The sequence below is a fragment of the Mastacembelus armatus genome, chromosome 5 (genome assembly GCF_900324485.2).
Source record: "Mastacembelus armatus chromosome 5, fMasArm1.2, whole genome shotgun sequence".
NCBI lineage: Eukaryota > Metazoa > Chordata > Actinopteri > Synbranchiformes > Mastacembelidae > Mastacembelus > Mastacembelus armatus.
In genome coordinates this window covers 27,711,169-27,722,121 of record NC_046637.1, presented here as the reverse complement: position 1 = coordinate 27,722,121, position 10,953 = coordinate 27,711,169, and the positions used below count along the sequence as shown (strand labels likewise).

Genomic DNA, 10,953 nt, shown 5'->3' with positions numbered 1-10,953 from the left:
CAGAAAGCAAACCCTAATATCTCTTACCTACCTGTCTGTTATTTCTGACAGACTGTACTTGGCAGCCTTCATGTCCCTTTTCCTGGGGCTTTGTGGCTGCAGTTTTTCCTGAGCTCTCATTTCAGCAGGAATGTCAGTGTTTGTGAAGATGTACCAAAGAATCTGGGTAATGTTTTGCAGCCTTTCTGCCTGAGAAGAAATGTGACGATAAGCTGTCAGGATGGTGTGTGAAGCTACAAAACACATACCACAAAAGTAATTTGTCTCACACTCTGTTGTGTCTTTATTTACCTGTGTAATAGAAAATATATTTACAGCAGGATTGTTTGTTTTCTTGTGTTTAGATCTTACATAGTTAAATTTGTGGTAAATCCTTTCCCCTTTTGGATCAGCATTGAAATGTGAACTCAGGGTCAGGCTCCAGTGGAGGCTTTGTGGTGCTTTATTTTAGTGCTAATATTCTGTGTGTGCTTTTAGTACGTTATGTAGATGCCTCTTTGTACTATCAGGTGTTTTGAGTCTTATCAGTTGGAGTCACTGTCCTTTTTTAAAGATTTTCATAATCACTGAAAAGAAACCAAACATTTCATTTACATCATCAGCAGATATTTAGTCCAAAATCTTTTGCTTCTCTAATAGTCTCTGAATGATGTTTCTATATTTGACTGTATATATGTGTGACATGTTTTATATGTGACTGCATAATTGAGTCTTTACTCCGTCTTGTGATTGTAATTTTGTGTCTGTGCTGCTGCTCACACCAGCAGCTGCCCTCTCACTGCCTGTCCCAAAGTGACATGATGTTGTCCCTGCTGCCCCTGAGCTCAGAGGGCGGTGGGGAAGGGGGATTAACATCACTGTCGATTGGGCCGGACCACAGAACAGCACAGCACAAGGTTCATTTAAATAATAACCATTTGTTTTTCTTGAAGAAATCTTATCCCCTATTGCTACAATCAGGATTTCATGCTTCCTACCAAGTGGCACCGGACCAAGAGGGTCTCACCCAGGTTTCCACTTGAGTGACAGCTAAATTGTGCAGATTAAATAACCCTGTAGCACCGGTCTCCCCGTTGATTCATGCTGCAGCATAACATGAACTCTGCTCGCTGTCACACGGACACTCGGGCACTGGCTCAGCTCACTAGAAACTGCCAGTTGACTAAGCCTTTTTGCATAACGCTGTCAGTGGTCACACTTGAACTGAATAAGACTGTGAGGGAGAATGAGGCCGCTGTGTGAAGGCCTATACCACACCCTAAATATATAGAAAATGTGATGCCAGCAGGATTTCGGCTCATGCACTCCCTCTAAGAGCTAGATCAGATATGTCTAAGCTTCCCTAAGCTTAGAAATCAGTTGTGCATTCTTATATCCCTGCTTTTCCATGTATTATGTATAACTGGAGCATGGTGGCATGAACAAGAGTGTAATTTATATTCCAAGGGGATTAAAAAACAAAACAATGCACTGTACACAAACAGACGCTGTGAATGAAGGCAGTGTTGCCCGTTTGAACAGAGAAGCTTTGTGTGGCATGCTGTCAGGTGGATTATGGTGAAGTCACGCCGATTCAAAGGACATACTGTACAATGTCATGTTTGTCTACATCTAAAATGTTTGTGTTCCTTTCCTCAGGGATCCAAAAGGAAATACATCTAAGACGAAACTCAGAACAAACGCCTGAGAGATGAGCCCTCGTTGGTAATACGCTTTTCTCATGCAGGCAAGTGGTTTCAAACTCTGGCCAGCTGTGTAAACAGAAGAAAACCTAATTTAATATCCAAGGAATTTATAATCCACACATTCATTTTGAAAGAATTTAGATGGATTGTTAAATATTAACATTCATAAAAATGCACTATTCCTTCTTTTTTCTTATTCCAGAAACAGTTTGGATTTTTCTCTGTCTTTGTGGCCTGAAGTCAAGTTCCTGATAATATCTGATTTTAGGCTGATGCATTTTTAACCAGTTCAGGGTCCATCTAATTCTATGTTTTGTTTTTACGTAGCTAATTTTATACCTAATTGTTTCCACCAGTACATAGTGTATACCATGAGTGTTGTTTTGATCATAAGACTATTTAACAGCATATTTTCATTTATGTTTAAATGTGATATTTCTGTACATTTCATGTCCCGCCTTAACTTTGTCACAGCAGCTTTTCATCTTCATTGCTGGTGTCACAGGTTTGTCATATATATATATATAAGGACTCCCCAAGTCCAGACCAAGCAGCTGACAAAGGGATGAAATCTGATGACAGCAAGCAGGAAGTGTGAGTTATCAAAGAAACACAATAATTAAAGACACTGAGAAGTTAGACGAGACTGAGACAGTAGGTCAGCTCTGTGAGGCTGCACTTGCTGCTTTAAATGAAATGCTATAATGCTCACACTAACATTGCTGACATGCTGGATTTGAAGGAATAATGTTTATCATGTTCACCCTGTGGTATCATGCTAATATTAACCAATCGGCACTAAACACAGAGTGCAGCAGATTCATCCTCAGACGCCAAATTACACGGCAGCACATCCTGTATTTGTTGAGATATTTCACTCATTATTTCACCTTGTGGTGGCATTAGAGGATATGTCTGCATCATCTGGGGCATTTTGACACCTGAGTCTAGAAAAGTGCTATATAAGACAATTTACCATTTACAGGGGTCCACCCTGGACAGGTCCCCAGTCCATCACAGGGCCACATAGAGACAAACAACCTCACACACTCACACTCACTCCTATGGACAATTTAGAGTCACCAATCAACCTGACATACATGTTTTTGGACTGTGGGAGGAAACCAGAGTACCTGGAGAAAACCCACACAAGCACAGGGAGAACATGCAGACTCCACACAGAAAGGCCCCTGATGGGTTTCAGACCAGGAACCTTCTTGCTGTGAGGCAACAGGGCTAACCACTAAGGCACCGTGCTAATGATAGATCAACTGGTGGAAAATTCCCATTTTAGCCCTGACAAGTGATTGATCCAATTATTTGAATTATTATTATTAAGGCCTTAATCATTGATTTGATTTTGGCCTGAAGTGAATTTTTCTACTTCATAATTTCTGTTTCTTACAAAAAAAGGCATCAAAGTCATAGAGTTATTTTTGAAACCTTTATCCCAGAATGTGTTTTTCTTCATCTTTGCTGCCTCTACTCTTTCACTCCCTGACCTTTCTTCACTCTTTGGGACTCGATGTTTTCAGCTCCCTCTTGGAATGACAAGACTGCTCCTTCAGGGAATTCCTCCCGCAGCGAGGAATAATGCTCAGGACTTCTCTCTGTCCCTCACGGCGGTGTGTTTGTGCGCGCTCGAGCGCACGCACGTGTGTACACTGCAGTGCAGGCTCTTTGATGGCAAAAGAGGAGGGTTGGGCAGGTGGTCCAAGTATGTGTTTATGTGTATAAGGAGAGAGGACACTTTGTGAACCTCTGCAAAAACTTTCTCATATGATTGAAGTCTGGAGACAATAACAAACAGGATTCCCCTGGTATGGCAGATGTCTCCTCTTGATAAGTGGTTCAGAAGCTCCTTGATTACTTTAGCTTGAATTATGTCACATTTACAGTTTCTGACACTTTGTTTTCAACCGATGTGTCTTATTGTGTGAGAATGTGTGTCTCCAGTAAGGGATCATTTCAGGTATGTAAGCAGCTTATATGTCAAAGGAGGCTGCTCCCAGACACCTGAACAAACTCGTTCGCTGTTGAAGACAGTGTGATATAGCTGACACCCCCCCAAAAACTTATAATTCCAACATTTCCAAAAAATATTTATCCTTTATTTAAAGACAGAATGAGACGTTCTATAAGTGAAGCTCACTTATGTCCAGGTGAGCAAACTAGATGCCTTAATGGTGAAGACTCTGTAAAATCGTTAAATATTATTTTAATTTTATTTTATTTTGACCACCAAACAATTTGTGCATTTTGAGGGATTAATTGTGAACAGTATTCATTTAGTATTTGTTTTAGTCATCACTGGAGAGTAGAAAGTCAGTTTCCTAGCAATACATTCATGTTACTGGGAATGAAAAGAAACCAAGATAATCAGCCCAAATCTATTTTAATGTTAATGGTAATGTCAGTATCTGTGAATCTACATGGAAAAGTGCTGCTGAGTTTGGATTTTAGGCTCAGTTTAGTTACTTTCATTAAAAAATTGAGATAGTGCTAAGAATGTTTTTTAAAAATACAGTGAAACAACTTTGTTCTTGTCTTGTCCTCTGTTTCCCATTTACCAATTCACATAAACAACCTGTACAAACCTAGAGGTTACTAAACCAGCACCAAACTACCCCTCGTCCCACATAAAGACCCGTTTCAGGGAAACCAGCTCTCACGTAATTGCATAACCGTGTAATTTCCACAGCATGGCCATTTCTTGCTCATCCATGAGTGGGACATGTTGCTTTGGACAATCACACAGTGACGGGCATCACTTCCCCAAATGATGAATGCACTGGGAGAATGACCTTAATTGAGTTTGATAGCAGCATCTTCCAGCAAGGCTCAGCAAAACGAAGTGAATGGGCTTAGTGTTCTGTGATGAGATCTTTTCTTCCTGTTTCTCCTAATTATGGCCGTGGTTGGGCTGTGGGTCTGTGGAGGGTGGCCAGGAGGCTGCGAATGATGCCTCATACTTGTGAGGAAAGATCCTTGGAAAATATCTTTATTTAAAAACACACACACACACACACAATAGACTTTGATTCGCTCTCTGAAGGCAATCGAGTGGAGATTAGAGTGCAGAATCATAGTACAGTCTTTGAGGAAGGTGAGGATAATTGTAGAGTTTAAAAATAATAGGCCAGTTTGTTTTTTGGGCCCTGCCTTTGAACAGTCTCATGTTTAGCACAGTTACTTAAGTATCAAGCTATTGTGCTGTTACGCATGTTTGCTTAAAGCTCTCTGAAGTTACAGGCTCCCATTGTTTCAGAAATCCTTTCAAAGCTGTTCACAAGGCTGCTCTGCGTTGTTGATGTAAAGCACTAGGTTTCATAGTGAGTCTAACTGTAGTTTGCTGCTACAGTCTTCTGGTGGGAGACAGCAAAAATCCAATCAATAGCTATCACATTTAAATTCCTCAGACATGTTCTAATCCACATAATAAACATTTCATTGTAATTTTATTTTTCTCTGAACTTGTTGCTACAGCAGAAATAAAACTAATCAATTTTTAATGTTATCTGTATTTTATCCAATCAATAGTTGCCACACAACCGAAGGACGCCATATGGCTTTTTACCTGCTTTCACAACAGTGACGTCTAAAGCTGAGTGACATAATAGCTACCAGCATTACTACTGGCAAACAAAACCGTCTGTTGGTCAAGGTTTATTTGTGATCTCTGCAAAAAACAGAGAGAAAGAACAAAAAAAAAAGAACGAAAGCCACCGGTCAGCCATGTTTGTTTGTTTTTACTTCTGTGTCCTTCAGTTTTGAGTAATAAAGTAAATATGTTGTAATTTTCTGTCTGAACTCATATAAACATACTAGTCCAGAACAGTCTATGTATATGATGGTGGCACAGTATTGTCAGTGTGAGCATGTTAGCATGATGCTGTTAGTGTTTAGTGCCGTCTCACTGAGGCCTGAATGAACTGGTTCATATTTGACCATGTGCAGGTTTCAGGGTATCCTGGAAGGTCATTAGTGTCTCTGCTCAGTGGTCATCTAACCTATCCACCCGGTTTCTATGGTTACGCCTTGTAGAGCACTGCAAGGTGCACTACACATGCAACGATACGGTGAGACTCACACACACACACACCACTGAAGGAGGAATCAGGGGGTTCACAGTCAATGCGGTGCCTCCAGGACCAGCTGCCAGATGTCCTGGTAGTCCCCCCTCCCCTCCTCATTAGTTGACAGCACTTAAATTAGCATGGCACCGGGTTATTTGGGAATAGCAGAGAGAACAACCTCTGAAATTAGTGCATTAATGCATTCGAGCACTTTGGATTCTTTCTTTGAACTATAGCATACAGCTGTTGAGTCCCCCTGCTGACCTCTGGGATGCACAAGTCATTTGTCTCAGCATCTCTGGCCCTTTCCCCTGTGGGCAGCCGCCCCCTGCTGCCTCAGCCTCAGAGCAGATGCTGAGCTTATAGCTTAAATGTCCTCTGCTCTCCACAAGGTCAGGTTTGCTGTGACAGCTTTAAAGGAACCTGCTTGTTGTTTAGACCATTGTATCTCTTAGCTCCTAATTTTAAAGGCACGAAGAAAAGAGTATGATTGATAGAACTGCAAATATTGGGAAAGTTTATGTTTGCATGCAGGTTGGGTAATGTCCTGAACAAGCTTCAGACCTAAATGAGTCAGTTTTCCATGGAAACGAGGGTTTGGGCCTGACTGGCTCACGTCAATGAACATGGATGTTCATGGATGTTCTAATTTCACCGCAGGTGCGTGTTTTCCTCGGAGAACATGAGCCGGAGAACATGAGCCAGAGGACAGAGAAAAGAGACGACGGCGTGACATCAAAAACGCGCCACCGCCGATGACCTAGAAACGGAGCGTGCGTAAGCGTCAGTGGGCTTCGGCGGCACATGGCCCAGGCAGATGTTTGCGTTGTCGATTGCGTGTTTTTAAAAAGACACAGCCATTGGATCGTGTCTCTTAAAGGTCCGCGTAAATGATATTTTTAGAACGAGTCAAAGGGGACACCGTCGAATAGGTGAAGTACGATCCCAATGACCGTGTCCTCTCATTCACCGTCTCACCGCCTCGTAATGCGCGTAAAAGCACGACGGTAAATCCGTCATCGGCCCAGAGACAGTCACAGTCCCGCGGTCCCAACATGTTGAAAGCACCGCATGGCTGATGATGACAGCAATCTAGCACCGGTCATCGTTTCCAAACGCTTACAAAGGCGCGTGCCAAACAGTGGGCTCTCGTGTCCGTGCGCGTTCCGGTTAACGCAACAAACACACAGCGATAATTTAATCGGAGCCGCGTGCGCGAGGGTGCAGTAGGCGGAACCAGGGGGCTCTTCAGGTCTACACTTTTGAGGAGATTACAGGGACAATCCACTGGGAAACACATGACATTAACGCTGCTCCGGGCACAGGCAGGACGAGACGCCGCGGGTCTAGACGGAGCCGAGCAGCGAGCGGAGGCAAGATCTGCGTGGAGATATTTGGAGTTGGAGGAGGACACTCGTACTTCTCTGGTGAGGCGCTGAAATACTGCTGTGATATACGTGTAGCCCTTATATCCTGCTGTATATCATGGAGGGGTAAATAACACATTTCATTTAAGTCAATACAAAACGACGCTCTTTGTTTCACGCGTGTGCGCCATCGACCTGCTCGTTAGTCCGTGTGGAACCTGTCCTGTGATGGAGTGAAAACACTCGGTGACACCAAAACTTAGATGCTGGTCTGGAAGCTCCTGCGTGTCTGTTCCCGGACTCTTTCTCAATAATCAGTCTTCTTCTTTTTAATGTGAGTTTTTATGAATGTCACTGTATGTTTTCACTCCATGACATTTGGAGTCATGTGTGTCCAAGGCGTCCAAGTGACTGGGCTGCTACCATGCTTGGATTTTGCAGGTTCTCTGCTCAGCTTGGTTTTTGGATCGCCTGTCATGTTTTTGAGTCGTGCCGGCTCACACCGTCTTACAGCTGGGCTACAGGTGCCATCTGGCTTTCATGTGTGGTGATTTATTCTGAGGGGCATACTCATGATTTCACTGGGATTAGGGAAGCAGCTGTCAAATCGTAATATGCGTGTAATATATAGCCTATGTTATCAGTATGGATTCATGACTAGGCAGGAGCCAGTGGTAATCATAAACGTTACTTTTGTCCGCTTGGTCTTTATGTACTGAATTTTTAAACATGAGCAAAACCTCAAAAGCCTTTGTCTCGAATTCAGGCATAAGATGCTGTTTATCCCTCCAGCCAGGCTGGGAGGAAAAACCCATAGCATGAATAAGAATCTAGCAGCAGCTTGGTTTCTGGAATCACCTGCAGCGAAGCCCCCTGTCATTCTGTCCTCTCCTCTAGGGCTTTAAATCAGCAGGTGACACAGTGACTGCTGGTCGTGACAGCCTGGAGCAGGTGGGAGCTTATGTCTGGCCTGTTTGGACCCCTATTTCTGGCTTGTCATGGACCTGTTGTTCCCTTTCTCCTACTCCAACCCAGACTTAAATCAGTGTGAACAGACCGATCCAGCCTCAGCCAGCATTGTGCATACTGAGCTATTGATCTGGTGTGTGATTAGACCTGTTATTTGTGTGTTTCAAGTAAATGTTCATGACACAGAAATGACGTGTGTGTGTGTGTGTCATACCTGTGACAGATAAATATTGGAGTGACAACTGAGGAGTCGTTTTATTTTATTGCTTCTTAGTTTGTTTGCAAAATGTATCGACTGACATGAAAAGTGGGTCCGAGAGGGGACAGCCGTCATCATCCCCGTGTACAGAACAAGTGGGTTTCTAGTTTTAGTAAGAAAACAATAATTAAATCGCAGCTTATTTCAGTCTGTAGCAGTCACGTCTCACCAACTGAAAACTAACTATTGATTGTCTTCTCAGGATTTTCTCTTTCAGCCACAGGTTAGCGGATGAGAAATGTTGCGGTTTCTCTCTCTGTCTCTTCTTTTCTTCCCAGCAGGATGAATCAGACAATTTGATTGAAGCTCTGTGTCCACAATAAATATATATCTATCCTGCAGCGGTGTCTCTTTACCTGTGCATGAATGAAAAGAAAAGATGCAGGGATTGCTTAGCTTTAGAGTGCAATGTGACTTTGTCAGTGTATTAAACGATGAAAAGTCTTTGATTTTAATGGGTTTGCCGTTTTCTATATCGCTAGTTATTCGAGTCAAATATATATAAAGACTGAAAAGGATGTGATACACAACATCTGGACTCTGTCTGGATACAAGATGTTTTTTTGTGTACTGTACCTTTAGGTTTGGTTACATCCGCTCTTTATTGGCCTATAGCCTGATGAGAAACCTGCATTTATCCATCATCTACATTGCTGTCCTGTAATCTTGAGTATAACAGTTTCAAACTACTATAAAATATCCATGTTATGAAGTATATGGACTGTCAGTCTGGATATTACCTGGTACTTTCTACACGTAAGCTTTATCATTTTGCTATATTTTCTAAATGCAGACTGTTGTAATGAAAGACCTGTGTTATCTGAGGATCGTCTGAGGAAGATCACACATGAAGTGTAACTTGAATAAGGTCACACCACTTAGAATAAATGCTGGCCTATTGATTAGAGGAGCTCCAAGTAGGAGAAAATGATCATACACTCAACACTGTGCTGTCCAGTAATCAGCAGGAGACTGAGGAGAGTCTCCTGTCCTATGAGAACAGCTGCATGTGCAGTTGAATATTTTTTATTGGCTGGTTGCTGCATGCACATACTCTACAATATCTATATTATACAACGCGGGGCCACATAGTGAACTTCTGCTAGTTATGACAAGTGTGGTACAAAAGGTAGTAGACGTGGTATTACTACACTGTGTGTCTCACACATTGCTCCTCATTATCCATCTTTGAACTATTGTAATCAGTTCAGTTCTTAGTTTTCCAAGGGATTTGAGAAATACTTCGGTCTTACACTCATCTACTTACAGAGGGTACCCACTCTGCTCAGGAGTTCTCTCAGTGGATTTAGACTTGGACTTCCGTGGTGCTGTGGCATGTGACAGAGTCAGCAGTGAAACAGCCACCATGGTGGTCACACTCTGCATGAGTTGTACTTCCAGCTGAATGAATGCGTTCGCCCCCGTGATGCTCTCTTTCTCTTTTCCTCTCCTGCCATGTGATGAGGAGGAAACTGGAGAGAGACCGGTGGCCAGGAGAGGATGCTATATTGTTTTGTGGCACATGATTGAGAGAAAACAGAGCTGGCATTGAAGAGTGTGGTGTTGGGGGCGGATGGTCTAGAGAGACGAGCAGCTATGATGTAAACGATCCGCAGCTGAGTAACTGGACGACACAAAATGTGTCGGGGTTTTAAGGGATGTACGTTTGACAAAACATGGGTGGGTCATTTCTGCTTGATTCTTTACCCCAGCTACATAAAAACTGGTTTCTTGTATACTGTGATTTGTGTTTCGTGGTTTCTCAGTTAAATACACTCCAAAAGTAATGTGTTTATTGAGGTACTACTGATGTGATGATTGTTTGAAATCTTCTGACCTTATAGCTCAATAAGAGAGAAGCGTCATGAGCTGCAGGGGCTTCATCTAAACCCACCCAATGAATTGACCAGCTGGATTTATCTCAGCTCATTATAGAGCTAGAAAACAACAGATACACAACACAACAGTCATATTACTGTTTGTTTTATGTATATAATCAGTCTCCATTGAGAAAAGCATTGTATTCAGTTTGATGATGGGATGCTTATCTACTGACTTAAGCTTAATCTGCTGGTGACTTCTCCTCTTGGGTCACAGTATCACCATCTGTTTGATTAGGTGGTAGAGTTTGGAGAATTATGTCCATTTTTTTCATTAAAAAATATGGTCAACACTTCATTTGCAGTTGTGATTGTAAAGTAGCGTTGGGGATGAAAGCAGCTTACTTGACAGGAAGTCACAGAGCTGACGCTGAATTGGCTGTTTCTCTTTGGGCAGATTTACCTGAGTTTTCTCTGAAAGACGAAAACGATGCAGAAGTTAAGTGACTTAATCTTCTTAAGCTTTTAAAGACTAATTATAGGGATATTGCATGTGTGTTATTCTGTGCAGAACATCCTGAAGCTGTAATCTGAATGTTATCTAAGGTACATGCAGATGTGTGTGATATGTGTACCTGTTCCCTCCTGTATGTGTGGTTATGGTTCTACTGTTCCCTCCTGTATGTGTGGTTATGTTCCTACTGTTCCCTCCTGTATGTGTGGTTATGGTTCTACTGTTCCCTCCTGTATGTGTGGTTATGGTTCTACTGTTCCCTC

The 10,953-nt window shown here is 42.4% G+C and overlaps 1 protein-coding gene across 2 annotated transcripts in view; it reads left to right on the top strand.

The window, feature by feature from the left end:
• The first annotated feature begins 6,604 nt into the window (after window positions 1-6,604).
• The window catches only part of LOC113130733 (sodium-coupled neutral amino acid transporter 3-like), a 27,960-nt gene continuing 23,611 nt past the window's right edge, over window positions 6,605-10,953 (top strand). Inside the window, exon 1 of one of the 2 annotated variants that reach the window (XM_026307563.2) lies at window positions 6,605-7,188. The gene's annotated coding sequence lies outside the window, so the exon portion shown is untranslated. Of the gene's footprint in view, window positions 7,189-8,178; window positions 8,231-10,953 lie in introns of those variants that run through there. The other variant, XM_026307564.2, reaches the window with a different exon arrangement.